Here is a 19,065-nt window from a genome sequence, read left to right as displayed (position 1 = left end):
AAAGTTGATAATGGCTCCTTGGCTAGGGCTGGGATTTATACCCAACTCCCACTTCATTCTGGAGTCGGTCTGACTTGTGTTGGCACAGACTGTGTGCGTGTTGTCATGACTGCTTGAGCAGGTGTGCAGCTGCCACACTCGGGTAAAGAAGTCACTGTTTCCTATGGTTATCATCTCTGGCACTTACACTCTTTCCGGCCTCTCTTCCTCAACAGTCCCTGAGTCTTTGGGGGAGAGGTCATGGTTTATTTGCTTCCTCTCGGGCTGAGTATCCTGCAGTCATTTGTGCTTTGCACCTTGGCCACGTGTTGATCTCAGTGGTGAGGCTAGCTACTGCCAACAGAAGCGTCTAAGGCGAGGTTGGAGATGCGCTTAACCTATGGGCACAGTGGTAAGTTATTAGTACCAACTTAAATATGTGCCGTCAGCACCAGATTACATAAGCACTGTAGGTGCTTTCCTAGTCTATGGCCTATGTAGTCATAAATTCTTGCTCTAATAGTGGTGCCAGGTATAAGCTTTATCTTGTGAATTTTATTTTAATTCTTTTAATGTATGTGTATGGATACACTTGGGGGGATAGACTACACAGTTGTAAAAGACTAAAGAGGTATTATGAAGCAAGAAGGGTTAAGTTTGGGGAAGGGTTGAGTTGGGGAAGGGTTAAGTTTGGGAGAGGAGGGAAGCTAGGAGGAAGAGATTACACTAAACACTTTTCAAAAAAATCATATGGAAAGCTACTCCTGTAGAACTTACAAAACTTTTAAAATTCTTTTTACTACTTTTATAATTGTTCTTTTAAATTTGATGTCTTGGAGTTCACACAGTAATTGTCAATGAAGAGTACGTCTATGGAACTAGCGGGGTTTCTTTTGGGTGGGTATATTGTGTTGACTTTCATGTTTTTGTTTTGCTCAGTGACCAGGGAATGTAGACTTTTTTAAAAATTTTTTTTAACTTGTATTAATTACACTTTATTCATTTTGTATCCCCCCATAAGCCCCTCCCTCCTCCCCTCCTAATCCCACCTTCCCTCCACTTCTTCACACATGCTCCTCCCCAAGTCCACTGATAGGGGAGGTCCCCCTCTCCTTCCCTCTGATCCAAGTCTATCAGATCTCATCAGGAGTGGCTGCATTGTCATCTTCTGTTGCCTGGTAAGGCTGCTCCCCCTTCAGGGGGAGGTGATCAAAGAGCAGGCCAATTGTTTCTGGCATGAGATTCTAGCCTTCCTCGGGCTGAGGTGGTGAAGGGGCTGGGTGATCAGATGCAGAGTGTGTGGATGGCCTAGAGCTGGTAGGACGGAGGCTGCATAGATGGGTGAGGTTATAGCACCTCTTTGGACTGTCTTCCTTCAGTGGCTAAGCTGTTTGGGGATAATTCCTGTCTGATCACCCCAGGTTGTAATTTTCCTCAGCTGGACAACTTAAGTGAGGAATCTCTAAAACTATCGGATAAAATATGCCACTTCTTAGAAAAGGCGTGAAATAAGTGAGGGTATAAAACATCTTTTGTAGAGTACTAGTGGGTTGTGCTTTTTGGACAGGCATTAAAGGACTCGGGGGGGGGGGCAAGGAAAATGAGGGAAATCAGAAACCTCTTCCATACTGCTTCACTTACAATCTTTTAATAACATAATATTTGAATAGTTCTCAGAGAATTTCATACAATGCATCTCAATCATATTCACCGCACTCCTGTCCCCAACTCCTCCCAAATTCACCCCCAGCTTTGTGCTCCCCCTCCCTTTTTAGAAGTGATTACCTCACAGCAGAAGTCTGGTCCCCTGTCTCTTACAGTGTTTCTGCCACCTCTTCAGTGATGTCCCTTGAACTTTAAGTGTAAGGGTTGTGTTGTAAATATATTGCCAGCGGGGTGGTGGTGGTGGTGGTGGTGGTGCATGCCTGTAACCCCAGCACTCAGCAGGCAGAGGCAGGCAGATCACTGAGTTCAAGACCAGCTTGGTCTACATGAGTTCCAGGACAGTCAGGGCTACACAGAGAAACCCTGTCTCAAACATACATACATACACACACACACATACACACACACACATACACACCCCTCACGGTCACTCTCACTTGGTCTCGGCATTCTGACCAGTCGTGGTGTTCTGTTTTGATCTTCATCTGTTGTAAAATGAAGCTGCTTTGATGATGGGTGAAAGCCGCACTTATCTGTGGATACAAGGGTAGGTATTTACAAGGCAGTAAGTTAGAAATCACACTGGTTTAGAAAAGTGGCAGCAGTCGGTGCTCCAGCAGCTACGAGTACTTCTCGCAGTGCTAGCCACAAATTCCCTCCTACCGAGTAGGCCTCAAGTTCAGTTAAGTGACTGTGACTGCACCCAGGGTGTAAGTGCCACTGTGCCATCTTTACAGTTGGTACGACTGTTGATTGTTTCTCAGACGCAGCTTCCTAAACTATGAGAGCTAGTCCTCATTGAGACTCAGTCCAGATCGAGTCCAAACTGATTCCTCCAAACCCTGTGTTCAAGCCGTGTGCTGTCTTAACTAATGGAGTCTTACCTTCTTCTGGAAAGCACCTTCCAGAAAGTTCACACTAGCCTACATTATTTTGAGGGTGTCTTGGACTCCCCAGACCAACAACTAGGAAGGAGCTTTCCTGTGCTTGGCAGTAGAGTTTTTGTTAAATAATCTATGGTTTGAAGGAGAGCATTTTTATCTCACTTAGTGCCACTTTAATTAAACTCTCTTTATACACACATACCAATGTACATACATATATTAATACATATATTAATGTATTTATTTTATATTGTGTTATATGTAAAGTATCTATAAAACAATATAATTCCCTCTGACTTAGCATTTTTATCCTTTCTCCTTCCAGCTTCTTCTGTGTTGTCATCCTTCTCCCTCAGGTAAGTCTCCCTGATTTGCTTTTCCAATTTCCTCTTTCATAGCAACTGTGTAATATGTGTTCACATAACTTGGGCAAATTTCTTTCTGGATCAGTGAGCAATGTTGGCTTCCTACTACTGTACTATTACTTCTATATCTTTACATGCCCTGATTATTTTGATAAACAGCAGATAATTTTTAAGAAGAGTAAAAGTCACAGTTGCTAATCTAAAAAAACTTTTTTCAGTTTCAAGAATCAAGGATTACCTGTATTTTATTATTTAAGGACACATCCCAACAGTAGCTAATGTTTACCCTGCAAAGGCAGAGCTTTGGAATGTAAATATAGACATGATTCTGATGATAGTCTTTTAAAATTTTTCTAAGTTTCTTTAAATCATGTCTAAATCACAGGTAGAAAAGAAATTAGTCGGACTAGTCACATACAGTGAATCTTTTAGTGGATTTTGCAGTTTGATGCAGTTGGAGATGTTCTACTGAGCAAAACGTCTGAGGTCAGAACTCCGGAGGAAGTGTGGTAAGAGAGTGGAGGGGTCTGGAGAATAAGAAATAATAAAGTGTCAACCCTCGCTGCTAGACGTGTGCTAATAAAGAACCACATCCCCCTCTACTGCCTGGGATCCTGGTCATGGGTAGTTCGGTTCAGGAGCAGTTGGACAGCCATTTGAATCCCCCCAGTTGTAACTGTTTTTCTATCTGTCCCGCTCAGAAGGTGCTACATGGCAGCCAGATGGCTGCAAATGTTATTCTGCTTTACAAGAGTGGAGATTTCTGTACCACTGCCAGAGCCATTGTCAAAATGTCCTACACCAAAACAAAACAAAAAATAAAATCCTCTGTTTTCCAAACTTTCGAAAATTCCACAATAGCTATAAAATACCAACCCCTCTGTTAGGTTTTGGCAGCTAAAAGGAAAAATTATCCATTCCCTAAGCATCTTGTTGTCTGAACTAACTGAGCAGTGGGGCAGCCAAAAAAGGAATTGCATCATTGAGAAGCTCATGAATTTTCAAACAAGCAGCCTTTGGAATCCAGAACTGCTCAGAAGGGGCCAAGTGGAATGGGCTTGGCACAGGCGTCAGCCACTCACGACCAAGGCTGGAGGGGATTTGGAAGGCATCCTCAGGCAAGAGAAGGCAGTGCTTGTGCATGACTGTGGTACAACCAAGGTGTCTTCTTGAGAGTGGATGCACTGGATCAAAGGCAGTCCTCTCTCAAATGAGAAAATGCAATAATAAAGTAGGGCTGGGTAATTTCAGCCTCTGAATGGCATTAAGAAGAAGTGGAAGTATTAATAATAAATTTATCATATGTTGAAGCACAGGACTGACTACATCTTATTATTGATGCTTTCATTTTTTTTTAAGAAAGAATGTTTTTGAGAGTGAGAATTAGAAGAGATTTTAGCTGGAAGTCTTAAAAAATGCAAATGAGCTTTTTAAATGATAGCACCTGATAATAAGAGCACATGGGCATGATAGAGGCAGCCCCTGCTCCCCTCACTCAGAGATCCACATGGAGACTGAGCTGCCAATAAGCCACATCTGAGCAGGGGTCTAGGTCCCCAAGCAGTCCTGATGGGACTCAACAAGCAGATGGCAAATAGTGGAGAACTCCCCCTTTCAGTGGACTAGGAAGAGGGAGGGAGGATGGGACTGGGGATGGGGAGAAGAGGGAGGGAGGATGAGACTGGAGGGGGCTTCTCGGGATATATAATGAATATATAATGAAGAAAAAAATAAAGAGCCGTGATCACCTGAGGGCCCATTACTGTTCTCAGCCTTGCTTCAGCAGCAGGCCAGTCTTCTCCCGGCCCCCCAACGTTCCGCTTTACTCCCCACATCTTTGCGTTTCTCAGTTGTAACATTGCTGTTTGGAATGTTGGAGGTTGCAGGTGGATTCTTCAGAGCAGTTAATGACATGATGCTTACATATATATGTAAATTAAGAATCAACCATATAATTTTAATAATAGAGGTTGGAAGCAGTATCAAGCAAAGACAAAAAGACAAAAAACAAACTAGATTGGGATATATGGCTGACATGGCTTGGAACACTCCAGACCAAGTACTATTTCTTTGAGGGTTCATTATTGGGCCATTGTTGGTTGCCTGTTGCCCTCAAAGCCATGGCAGTCCTTGAAGATGCTGATAGCAGAGCCTGTCTGCTGGCTGCATTTGCCATGGCTGCCTAAGAAGAATTTCCAAGACAAGCTAGGTAGTGCATCTCTGAATTTACTTCTTAGGTGAAGTATAAAATTCAGTTAAGAGTCACAGAACAAGTTGCAGGAATAGGTCTAGCTGCTAGGCCTCTCAGAGATGAAGGTTGGAAAATGAGCAAAATCCACATGGTTAGGGGACCAGCAAGCATGACCCAGCAGCTTTGGCCTAGAACCCAACTGAGGCATCTTGCCAGGTCCAGGAGAAAGTCTAACTGACTGACATAAATTGGAATGTTGACACTGAGTCCAAGGTCAAGGCCAATATTCTGTATCTCTACAATCCAGAGTGAGCAATGTGGTCTCGGGGCAAAGTTGGGCCTCACTTCCCAAGCGAAGGCAATTAAGAAAGACTCCCCAAATGTTCCATCCACTCTCTAACTCAAACACACCTGGGAATTTATAGTTTGCCTTTATTCTGTAAAGGACAAAAGAAGTAATGGTTCAGGTGAAGGAAGTGGGGGTGCGTGAAATCTGATGGAACCAAAGAGACACTCAAAGGAGATGAAGTTTCGGGGATGCAGTACAGAACCTGACACACCAATCTTAAAACTTTCAGAGCCCAGTGACAAGCACAGCACCCAAAGGACAGCAGGACACCTGGCCACTCTTGGCATAAGGATAGCTGTGAAGGCAGATTTGATTGTCAGACTTTTTCTTGTGGATGTAAAATTTGTCAAAAGTAAGCTTCAAAAAAAAAAAGTGGCTGTGTGATTTACACATACTTATGAGACGTGCTATTTCAACTCTTATGTATGTATGTATATATGTGTGTGTGTATGTATGGGGTAGTGGCCAATTCAGGATAATTAATGTCGGTCTCACCTTAAACTTCTATCATGTCTGCAATGGTGAGTGCATTCAAACCTTCCTGTCTTGAGAGGTGCCAGCGAGAGCTTGGCCAGGCCTTAGCCATGCTACCCATTGCCTTTACTGCCTGTCTGAAGAGGATGATATTTGGTTGTCAAAGACGTGAAGAGTGATCTCTAAATGTTTTCTTTTTTTTCTGAGCAAAAGAAGTGTGTGTGTGTGTGTGTGTGTGTGTGTGTGTGTGTATGTATTATTTCTTTCCGGATACAGAATTATCTGATTTCTGGTAAGTTTTTTTTTTTTTTTAACACCAAATTATATTTCCAACTCAAACCTCAGTGTCTGCCAGCTCCATGGAAACCTGATGACCATAGCTCGGGTGTGAGAACTTCTGTCTATTACTCCACTAGAGCGGGGGAACCCTGCCTGCCACTTGCAGAGCCCTCAAAGTACCAGAGAAATAGTAGACACCCTTAAAGTAATGTCTGGCTAAAGTTGTAAGAAAGATGACTTTGGAAGTGCCTCTGTTGCCTGCTCCATATTGTCTGAGCTCCATATTGTCAGAGGCCTCCTAAGGCCACTGTTACATAAATCATGTGGAGAACAGAGCTGACTGACACCTTTATTTCCTTTTGCAGTCAAAGCAGGGAATAGATACCTTCCAGAGACTTCTGGGGTCTTGAGGTAGTGCTGATACCTCAAGGAGGCCTGAAGGGCAGGAAGGTTGTGATGGTGTTTGCAAAACTCCAGGCAGGTAGGACTGAACCTTGCAATACCTTCTGTCATGGCTAGGGATTTGTTACCCCATTACCCGACACGCGGTCTAATAGTAAGTAAATCATCATGGTGTTTATTCAGTTTTTCCTGAGCCCAAAGTGTGTGCTGCTACTGGTGGTAAGCAAGGACAGGGACAGAGAAGTAAAATACAGGACTTCAGCACTTTTCCTCAGAGTGTCCCAACTGTGTTAGAGAGGAGAAGCACCCTCATGAAGCAGATTTCAGGAAGAAGGCGTATTAATATCAGCCTGGTGTGGCAAAGGCGGTAGATGCTACAAGAAACTGACGTGTTCACAAAGCAGCTGCAAAGGGCTGAGGGTCTCACATTCGGGACCGAACAGAAAGACACTGGCTTTTTGTTTGTTTTGGGACAGGATCTTACTATGTAGCCCAGGCTGGCTTCAAACTCACAGAGATCCACCTGGCTCTGCCCCCTGAGTACTGGAACGGAAGGCATGTGGCGGCCACTGCCACCATGTCTGGCCAGAAAGGCTGTTCTAATGGCAACATTATTATCAAGGCACAAACTGCACAAAATTAGTGTAAACTCTTGTACGCCTTTAATTCCAGCAGCTGGAAGGCAAAAGCAGTGGGTGTGAGGGTATATCTTTGTGAGTTGGAGGTTAGTTTGGTCTATCTACATAGTAAGTTCTACGCCAGCCTGGGCTACATAGTGAGATCTTGTATAAAACATTTAAGAATATGGATTCTCAGCTAGGCAATGGCGGTGCAAGCCTTTAATCCCAGCATTTGGGTGCCAGAGGCAGGTAGATCTCTGTGAGTTCCAGGCCAGCATGGTCTACCGAGCTAGTTCCAGAACAGCTAGGGATACACAGAAAAACCTTGTCTCAAAAAACCAATGTGTGTGTGTGTTTGTGTGTGTGTGTGTATTCTCAAGATGTTTTCATGAAAACAGCAATTCATCTATGATGGCATCTCACTGTAAAATCTGTTTGAAATCAGTAAGGCAGAGTCGCGTGATGGAAAGCATTTGTTATTATTAGATTACAATGCTAAAAAATTTAAACAGTAGAACAAATTTCACACAAAGTATTATTTGGACTGAGCAGCTTTAGGTCTCATAGGATTTCACACAAAAGCTGTGTTTCCGTCTTGTGGTGGAAACATCTGCAGGTTCATTTTCACGATCAGCGCTCCTGCAAGGCAACACTCACCCGGGGCTGAGCGGCAGATGGCCTCTGCGGTCTTCACGGCCTTGGTCCGTCACCTTTCTTCTCTGTCCCAGCTTGCGTTCGTGGTTCATGGTCGCTCTCTGGCTTCCGGTGACATTTGAATTTGTGATCTCGGATGAGGTCCAACCCTTCCCAAACGTGGTCAGGGTTTCTGCAGCACTCTTTCTGCTTGAACACGTTCACGAGGCAGCTCCATTCACCAGGCGAGCGGTGCAAGGGCTGGGCATGCTTCGTTTTCTGCCGCTGAGCTCTTTGCCAAACTGAGCTTCAATCTGTTTCTTTTCTGTTCTTTCTTTCTTTCTTTCTTTCTTTCTTTCTTTCTTTCTTTCTTTCTTTCTTTCTTTCTTTCTTTCTTTCTTTCTTTCTTTCTTTCTTTCTTTCTTTCTTTCTTTCTTTCTTTCTTTCTTTCTTTCTTTCTTCCTTCCTTCCTTCCTTCCTTCCTTCCTTCCTTCCTTCCTTCCTTCCTTTCTTTCTTTCTTTCGAAAAAGGAAAGATGGTTTTATTAACCTTTAACCAAAATGTATTTCATAGTAACAAATCACATTAGCTTAACAGGAATTGTGATGGCAGCAGCAGAAATATTTACTTTACTATATGATAATTGTTTCAAATATCTTTACACTCACTATTCAAATATTGTGATCTTTATTAGGTACATTGTTATATCCTAGTACTTAATGCACTTAATTTAAAAAGCCTCAATTTAAATTACATTTAAAAAAATGCTATGAATTCCTAAACAAATTGGTTTCCTTTATATTCTTTTTTAAAAATTATTTATTTATTTTTTATAAATTACAGTTTATTTACTTTGTATCACAGCTGTAGCCCCACCCTCCTCCCCTCCCAATCCTTCCCTTCTTCCCTCCCTCCTCTCCTCCCATGCCCCTTCCCCAGTCCACTGATAGAGGAGTTCCTCCTTCCTTTCCCTCTGACCCTAGCCTATCAGGTCTTATCAGGACTGGCTGCATTGTCTTCCTCTGTGGCCTGATAAGGCTGCTTCCCACTTAGGTGGAGGTGCTCAAAGAGCCAGCCACTGAGTTCATGTCAGAGACAGCCCCTGTTCCCCTTACTAGGTTATCCAATCTGTTTCTTAGAGCTCCGAATCTCTCCTGCTTCCGTCTTTTCTTTTTCCTGTGTGTGCCGCATCCTCAAAAGCTCGCAGGCCAGATGATGTTGTATTAAGAGAGCTCTCTGCTTTGACCCCACGAATTCCTTGAGCTCGATTGTATTTTTCTGCCTTCAGTTCTCTAGATTGATTAAGTTAACCTCTTCATCTGGAGTCAACTGCAAATTCATATGCGGTTGTAATAAGTACTACAGAGCGGCCTGCGTTCTCCTTATTCAGTTTAATCAATAGCAAAATCATCGAAAACCTAGAGAATATCAAAACTAGGATAATGACATCAACACTCTCATGCAAAGACCCTTTCTATCAACACAGAAAATTCTTTTCAAAGCACACAGGCCCCCAGTCCTGCTCCCCATGCCAGTCTTTAGCACGTGATTTACTTGTAATCTCATGAATGTCCTCTCTATTCATCTCAAGTGTCTCCGTGTGCACCAGAAGAGCCTTCCTTTTCATGGCTGGGTAGTATCCCATGGCACTGATGAGTAAGTGTGCTTGGTAGTTCACCCAGAGAATCACAAGTGGGCTGTTTCTACACTTTTCCTATTAAAGTCGATACCAACCCTGTGTAGAGCATTGCTGGTAAATACACTTCCTGACAGTTTTTCAGGGATAATTTCTGTAAGTACAACTGGCGGGTAACATTAATAATTAGTGTCATTCTTTTCTTTTAAAGAAAAATGCCAAGCTCTTTGCAAGAGGGCTGTGGTGTTGTATATAACCTCTAGAAATGTGTGTAGCTCAGCACTCTATGCCCTCATTAGCATTTGGGATGGCCATGAGTTCTTTTGTCTTGCTTTGTTCTGTTTTTGTTTCTGGCAGGGTCTCCTTTGAACCTACACTCACCTGGAGCTCACCATGCATCCAAGACTGGCCTCAAACTCATGGCAACCCTCCTATCTCCAGGCGTAGGATCATAGGCGTGAGCTATCAAACCCAGCTTTCTGGTATCCTCAAGTTTTAAGATTTTAGTTACTTTTGTATGGGTGGTAATATCTCTTAATATTTTTGTTAATGTATTTTTAAAATTAAAACATTCCTCTTCCCTTTTCTCCCTCCAAATCCTCCGACATACCCCTCCTATTACAGTGTTTTTAATTTCCAACCTCTAAAAGCTAAGATGCTGAACTTCCGAATGTTTGTTTGAATGTGTGTATCTGGTGAGTCTGTGTGTTTCCTGACTGGATTGCCTGTAGTGTATGGCTGTTTACTGAGGCTGATCATAGGTTATAAATGCTATTTTTTTTATCAGTTGTGTGTTTTGCACATATTTTCTCTGACTCTATAGCCTGTCATCTTTGTATAAGGACCATTTGCAAAAAGGAGCTTTAAAATTTGAAAGCGTTTAATTTGTTGATTTTCCCTTCAGCAGTTGTGCTTTGAATGTGAAAGCTGGGTTTCTGCTTAGCTCCAGATCCTGGCGATATTTCTAAGCACTGTAGCTTTGCATTCTGTATGTACACCTGTGGTCTATTTTGAGTTAGTTTCACATTGAGTGTGAGACTTAGGATAGGGTTTTCCTTTTTGCCCATGGATCTCCATTTACTACGGCACCACTTATTGCAAAGGCTTGGTTTATTCTCGTGGATTCCTTTGCCATCTTTGCCAGAAATCAGTCAGCATGTTTCTGTGGGGCTGCTTCTGACTTCTCCTCTGTTCTGATCTGAGGCTTAGTCTTCCATCAACACCACAAGTTCCTGGTCTCTGAAGTAGTGCCATGATTCTTCAAACGGTACGGAATGATCTCTCAGCTTATTCTTTTATGAAGTTATTTAAGCCAATTTGATCCCTTTGTCATTTAACATAAAGTTAGAACAAGGCTGTCAATAGCCAGAAAAAAACCCTTGAGGTTTTGACAGGTATTGCATTGTCAAGGATCTAGTATGTGACTGAGAAATGTCCCTTCAGTTACTTAGATCTTCTTTGCTCACCTTTTCCATTATTGTTAGTTATGGCATAAACATTCTGCATGTCTGTTAGGTTTACACACACATACACACACACACACACACACACACACGCACACACGCACACACACACACACACACAGTAGTTACATTTTAAATTTTGCTGCTCAAAGGTTTATTGCTAGTATCTAAAAATACAATTAATTGTATGTTTAACATCTGTTAAACATACAAACTTTTGAACTTACAAACTTGCTGAACTTATTTACTAATTGCAGAACTTTGCGTGGGTGAATTCGATACCTAATCAACCTGCTCATCTGCAGTGCAGTTATGTATCATTTAGTTACTTTTCTTAGTTTCTTGCAGAAGATAAGCAAAGGTCCTTATGCTACTCCCACTCTTGTAGGACATGTGTGAATCCTTGTGTGAAAGGTCAGTGCTACAGGTGCTGACCCAAGGTTCTGCTAGACCCTTCCCAACTGGAAGATGCTCTCCTATATCCACCTTCTCCTCAGCACTTTTTGAGGAACAACTGATGACTTTTTTCAAATGCTTTTCCTACCTTAACTAAGATTGCATGCTTTCTCTTTTTAAAATTTTTTTAATAATTACTTTTAAAATTTTTTTTGTACGTGCATTGGTGTTTTGCCTGCATATATGTCTCTGTGAGATGTTGCCCCACGAACTAGAGCAACAGAAAGTTGTGAGCTGCCATTTGGGTGCTGGGACTCGAACCCTGCTCCTCTGGAAGAGAGGTCTGCGCTCTTAACCTCTGAGCCATCTCTCTCCAGCCCCTGCTTTTTATTCACTATGTCAACATGGCAGATTACATTGACTGATTTTTGAAGGCTGAATTTCCCTCGGACCCATGAAATAACTGATATTTGGTCATGGCATATAATTAATTTTGTTATTAGCTGAATTCTATTGATAAAATGTTATTAAAGGTTTTTACGTATCTTTTAGCTACCCTGGTTTGTAGTCTGTAAATTTGCTGTAATCTTGTTTGTAATCCTGGCTTTGTTACCACGGCCATGTCAACCTCGAAAAGTGAGTTTCCTTTTCTGTATCTTGAAAGAGATCTGGAAAATTACTGTTAAGTTTATGTAAACATTTGGCAGAAACCTCTTCTGAAATTATGTGTGCCTAGAAATATTTTAAAGATTATTTTATTTTTATTTTTAGTGATGTATATAGGAGTGTGTGTGTGTGTGTGTGTGTGTGTGTGTGTCGGTGTGTGCAGGTAAATTAGGTACCTGTGGAGGCCAGATGAGGGCACTCGATGCTCTGGAGGTGGAATTACAGGTGATGGTGGGGTGCATGGCATGGATGCTGGGAATCAAACTTGAGTCGTCAGAGAGAGCAGAATATATTCCTCCTACCGAGCCGTCTCTCCAGCCCTATGGATATTTCTTTAGGGACACCTTTTGAAATTATTAATTTGATTTCCTTAATGGTGTAGGGATATTTCCATTATCTACCTCATATTGAATAAATTACAGTAGGTGAGATATATATATATATATATTTTTTTTTTTTTTTAAGAAATCCATGCTGAGTCACAGGTGCTTATCCATTATTATCACCTTCCTGTCTTTGCAGTCTGCAGTGGTGGTTTCCCCTGTTTCATGCCTGACAGCAGGCTGAGCAGACCACTAGGCGTCATTCCTCTCAGGCCTCTGTGTCAGGGCCTGCCTCCATGTCCCGCCCCCTACCCCCAACTTCCCTGCATGATAAGTCCAAGCCGTGAGGAGAAATAAGCTGTTTCTTCCCAGAGTTGCTTTTGGTCATGGCGTGGTCTCACAGCAGTAGAACTTTTCGGTTAACACACCGACTGAAATGTGAGGGGGATGTCTCACACAGGGCCCCTCCCCCCCACAGAGAACTATGGACAGCTAAGGAGGCTAAGTGTGGGAAAAGTGTTCTCCTGGGATAAACCTCTTAATTGATCATATACACACAGGAAATGCTAAATGGGCTGAACAAATCTGTGTATGTGTGTATGCATTTACATATATGTCACAGTCACCAAGAAAGAGAGGCCATGCGTTCGAGAGGGAGTGGGGGTGAGACCAGGTGGACGGAAGAAAGAAAAGGGCAAGAAATGAAGCAGTGATATTTTAATTTAAAAAAATCCCAGGAAACATGTTTAATTAAATATTTCTGGCATTTGGTAACTGGATTCCATAAGTGAATTATCTTTTCCTTATTCAAAATAAGTTAAATGAAAAAAAGAAATATCACCTAAAACTTTTGTCTTGTTTTTTATTAGGCTAGACAGAGAAAGTATTTATTGGACTTTTCCAGTTGGTTAGAGTCTTTAACACCGGCTGGTGTTTAAAAAGAGGTTAAGAGTAGGCCCAAGGAGCTCACTGCCACGTTACTGTTTGAGACTTGAAGTGTTCTCTTGCTGGTCAGTCTTCTCTCGAACTTCCAGAGTCTTTGTAAGGCGCCATAGATATAATATATATCATATCATTATATAATATAGTATATATACATTATATGATATATAGTATATATGTGCATAGTATATATAATGTGTATAGTATATAATGTATATATTTTATATACATCATTATATAATGTATGTATTATATCATATAATATATGATATATAGCATATAATATATTGCGCATTATGTATTATATAATTTCCATGATGTTTAGCTGGGCTTAATGAGAGGGAAGAAAGGCAATGGTGTCTGTTTCACGTTCGTGGCGGAAATCTATGCTCCACTTTGGATAGCAAAGGCATGTCGCATTATCTGATCTTCCCCTGGGCCTTAGGGAAGTCTCCACATGCATGGTTACAGTTTCATCTAACCTACAACACCGTTTTAGAAGTGTCCAGTTCTGGCTGAGGAAGCCGTGGTCTGGCCTTCCACTCGTGTTTATTCGTGTGAGGATGGGCCATGTTCTACGTTTGGGGCTACAGAAGTGTTCCAGAACGGCTGTCCTTCGACCTTTCCCAGGTTATTTAGAACCAGCCTGTCATTCAGTGTGAGCCTGTAGTGGGGAAGAATGACATTCGCAGCCCCTCGTACCTAATTCAGCCTTCTCAGATGGACCACTTCCTTTATTCACAGAGTCCAGGTGTCTGCTTTTACTTTGAGTTAGAAGTTCGAGCCTTCTGAGATCTGCGAAGAACCTGCACGTCATGTAATCTGGAGCGCAGAGGAAGAGAAACTTGTCACGATTCAGTTTGCCGAGGCCGAAGCGCCCAGGCTCTCCTTAAGGGTGCCTTCCATCCTGTTCACCGGGATGCGGGAATGCTGGCGAGTGGGAGGAACACGCTCTTAACGTGGATCAGCGGCGTAGCGCGTTCTGTAGATAGCGCGTCACATACGCCGTCTCCTATGTACTGCTTCTGACTGCCTTTTGCCGCCATTCTTGAATACTTCCAGTTCTCCACACGGTCCTCCTTTCGGGATGACAGGCCTGTGGACGGCCTCCATGCTTACCTTCAGGTGCACACGCAGCGAGAGGCCTAGCTTCTGGCAACGCGCTAACTGGGTGATAGAAGGTGGGATGTGTGAACCTTACACATACCTGCGCCATCTGCATCTTATATTCCGATTTATGTAGCTGCCAACAGAAATAAGGACAAATGAGTAACGTCAGATGCACAATGGAAACAGCTTCTTCCTGATGCCCTTGTCCTCACAGTACTGATCTCACGCCTCTCTACCTGAAAGCTTGAGCAACAATGCTTTGTTAGCATTCTACAACCGAGCTTAACTTTTAGACTTAATTTTGTGAAAAAGTTCAAAATGTGCTTAAAGCTAAGCAAGTAATTCTTTGTACTCTTGCAAAGTATTTAGTAAAACTGAAAGTGGGGCCCACGCCATTAGCCTCGTGAAGAAAGCCAGAACATTAACTCCAGAAGATAAAATCTTTAGAATGTTTCCTCCTCTCCTGAGAGCATCAGTGAAGGTCATCGGGAAAGTACGGGATATTCCCTGCTGTTGCCAACATTTTAGACGGTGACATTTCCATCCACAGAAACATTCTTGATAGAAACAGACTCAAGTTCAGCTTCACAAACATTGAAACTGAAAAACTCCCAAATTTCTATAATTATTCCTATTTAAAGACAGACTATCAATTCAAAATAAGTCTAGTGACCAGTTAAGATACAAAAAAAAAAAAAAAAAATTTAGTTTTCTCCAACCCCCATATTAACCCACCATGTTAAGGAACACAGAAAAGGACTATTGACACTTTCAGAGGCTCCTGCCATAGGCGTCTGGAGAGACAAAGACAGCCACTTAGAGCAGACACATTTTCTGGAAATGTAACTAGTCCTTGCTAATAAGGACTTGCTCATTCGTGAATGTGTTTCTTTAACTATTGGGGGACTATAGAAAGGAGACTTTTAATCACTGATTGAAAGTCAGCCTAAAACTAATTGTAGCGCTAAGCATGGTGTTTTATACAAAGTAGACGCTTAAACAAAACATGAAATTGTAGAAAAAAGAAAGAGAGAAAAACCAAAGATTAGAATTAGTCAGAGAATTTAAAATGATCCTCTGTTGGAGGCACAGCAAGAAGCAGTGCATAGAAAACAAAAGGAGTTCTAACTTTCAAGAAAAAGCTTTTAAAAAAAAACACAAAATGTACAATAACAACCACAACAAAACAAAGTGCCTACAATATTTCCTTACAGCTTTATGAAATAGCTTATATGATGCTATGTGCATATAATTGGATGGGTAGCTATTAGAAATATACTTGAAAACATATTTTAAAGTTATAATAATAATTTTAAATTAATATTTATGAGCCCACCTAACAAAATTCAACTTAATATACATTTCATTAAACGCTGTTTTTTTTTTTTCTTGAACCACAATTGAAATAATCCGGTTAGGGTATCACTAAAGACTTTAGAAATGGGCAGATTTATTTCTGTATCCACTATTTTTATGTGTTATTTGGAAAACAGTCTACTTGAGAATGTGTATACTGATGCACATTAGACTTAGTTGAATTATTCAAATATTGTTCATTGGGTTTGAAAATCACAGTCAGAAGAATTACTAAATATTTGTGTTCAACTTGTAGTGTGATAAAAAAAAATAAATGTATTACCTGCATCAACAAATGTGAGCAAGTTAAATAGTTTTGGAATCCTCGGTTTTTATTATTTGGGCAAACTTCATATACCATCATGAATTTTTCCATTTTTTTCAACTTAACTTTGAAAATGTAGAATTTTGTAATGCTTATGTTTCTGTGTGTGTTAAACTCAATATTCACTAACCTTGTTTACAAATTTTGATTCCTTGAAATTAAAAATAGACGTTTTTTTATTCTTTATTAATTATACTTTATTCACTTTGTATCCCCCCTGTGGTTCCCTCCCTCTTCTCATCCCTGTCCCAATCCCTCCCTTCCTCACCCCTCTGCATGCATGCCCCTCCCCAAGTCCACTGATAGGGGAGGTCTTCTTTTCCTTCCTTCTGATCTTAGTCAATTAGGTCTCATCAGGGGTGGCTGCATTGTCTTCTTCTGTGGCCTGGTAATGCTGTTTCCCCCTCAGAGGGAGGTAATTAAAGAGCAGGCCCATCAGTTCATGTCAGAGACAGTCCCTGTTCCTATTACAATGGAACCCACTTGGATACTGAACTGCCATGTGCTACATCTGTGCAGGGGTCTTGGGTTATCTCCATGCATAGTCCTTGGTTGGAGCATCAGTTTCAGGAAAGACCGCTGTGCTCAGAATTTTTGGTTCTGTTGCTCTCCTTGTGGAACTCCTGTCCTCTCCAGATCTTACTGTTTCCCACTTCTTTCATAAGACTGCCTGCATTCTGCCCAAAGGTTGCCCATAAGTCTCAGCATCTGCATTGATAGTCTGCAGGGCAGAGCCTTTCAGAGGTCCTCTGGGTCAGGCTCCTGACTTGTTCCCTCTTTTCTCCTTCTTCTGATGTCCATCCCCTTTGCCTTTCTGGATAGGAATTGAACATTTTAACAAGAGTCCTCCCTCTTGATTAGTTTCTTTAAGTGTACGGATTTTAGTAGGTTTATCCTATGCTAAAACAGAGAATTCGCAATAGAAGAATATAGAATGGCAGAGAAACACTTAAAGAAATGCTCAACCTCATTAGCCATCAGGGAAATGCAAATCTAAACAACCCTAAGATTTCACCTTACACCCATCAGAATGGCTAAGATCAAAAACTCAAGAGACAACACATGCTGGCGAGGTTGTGGAGAAAGGGGAATCCTCCTCCACTGCTGGTGGGAATGTAAACTTGTACAACCACTCTGGAAAGCAATCTGGCGCTTTCTCAGACAACTAGGAATAGTGCTTCCTCAACATCCAGCTATACCACTCCTAGGCATATATCCAAAAGAGGCTCAAGTACACAATAAGGACATTTGCTCAACCATGTTTGTAGCAGCCTTATTTGTAATAGTCAGAAGCTGGAAACAGCCCAGATGCCTCTCAGTGGAGGAATGGATGCACAAATTGTGGTATGTCTACACAATGGAATATTACTCAGCAATAAAAAAAATAAGGAAATCATGAAATTGCAGGTAAATGGTGGGATCTGGAAAAGATCATCCTGAGTGAGCTATCCCAGAAGCAGAAAGATGCACACGGTATGTACTCACTCATATAAACATATAAAAATAGACTTTTTAAAATGTGTATTTTCACACTTTTGGACACGAGGTTATTATTATGAATTACTATTGTGTGTATATGGTGTGTGTGCGGATGGATGTATACTTGCCACAGCATGCATATGGCGATTGAAGGATAACGTTTAGGAGTTGCTTTTCTTCTCCCACCTTGTTGAATCAGGCTCTCTTTCATCATTTTATTTGCAGGCTCCACAATAGCTTTTGGACGGTCCTCTTGTCTCTTCCTCTCAACTTCCTGCAAGAGCTCTGGGTTTACAGATGTGAACCACTGCATCAGGCTCTTTATGTGGATGCCACCAGCACTCTGCTGAGCCATTTTAATTTTTATTTTATTTTATTTTATTTTGTTGTTTAACTTAAAGCTCTTATTTAACCTATGGGACATCACTGTTTTGATTCTACTGAACTGACACTTCTACACTATCATATTCAGGGCATCAGGTCTTATATCGATGGTCATGATCAATTTGGAGTTAAGTTTTATGCAGGGTGAGAGATAAAGATTGTGTTTCATTCTTTTACGTGTAGATATGCAGACAGACAGAACAATTGTTGAAGAAGGTGTCTTTTCCCTGGGGTGTATTTTTTTGCCTCTTTGTTAGAAGTCAGGTGCCTGTAGATGAATAGTTCTATATGTTGGCCCTCAATCCTATCGCATGATCACACATCTGCTTTACGCCAGTGCCATGCTGGTTTTACAGCTTTATCTCTGTAGTATAACTTGAAATTCAAGATAGAGTTAATTTTAGCTGTTCTTTTGTTGTTCAGATTTTTTTTTTTTAACTATCCTGGGTCTTCTTTGTTTCCATGTGAAATTTAAGATTATTATTGCCTTTTAACTTCTGTGAAGAATTGCATTGGGATTTTGATGGGGATTGCTTTGAATCTGTACACTGCTTTTGCTATGATGTTCATCTTCACAATAGTAATTCCATCAGCCCATCAGCATGGGCGCTCTTTATTCTCCTGCTATCTTCTTCACTGCCCTTTTTCAGTGTCTTAAAGTTTTCATTCTGTACATTAGTGTGTCAGTCATTCCTTATCAGAGATGCTTCCTCTTACAGGAGATAGTGATTAACACAGACCCACAACCAATCAGGGGCCAACCATTAGGATACTGGGGAATTCTCATCCCTAACTGGGACACTTGTATTTATACTCCTCCACCAAAGGCTTAGCAATCAGGGCAGAAGAGGCAGCAGGCAGATCGTAAGAGCCATGAATGGTGGAGGAATGCAACGAAAGTTTACTTTCTGGACATAGCAAGGCAGCTGTGCATATGAATTCACAGCAGTTGAGACAGCATGCACAAGACCTGGGGGGGGGTCTCAGACCAGACCAAATCCTAGCATAGAGAGGAGAGGTGGACACGAAACCTTGGCTAAGGAGCTACTGGCTGTTAGTGGCTACTAGAAGAGGGAGGATCAGTTTTCTTCAAATGTGAAGCCCCTGATGGGTAGACTACGCTGCACTGGAAGACTACACCTCT

The sequence above is a fragment of the Meriones unguiculatus genome, chromosome 8 (assembly GCF_030254825.1).
Source record: "Meriones unguiculatus strain TT.TT164.6M chromosome 8, Bangor_MerUng_6.1, whole genome shotgun sequence".
Lineage (NCBI taxonomy): Eukaryota > Metazoa > Chordata > Mammalia > Rodentia > Muridae > Meriones > Meriones unguiculatus.
This window is presented reverse-complemented; position numbering follows the sequence as displayed.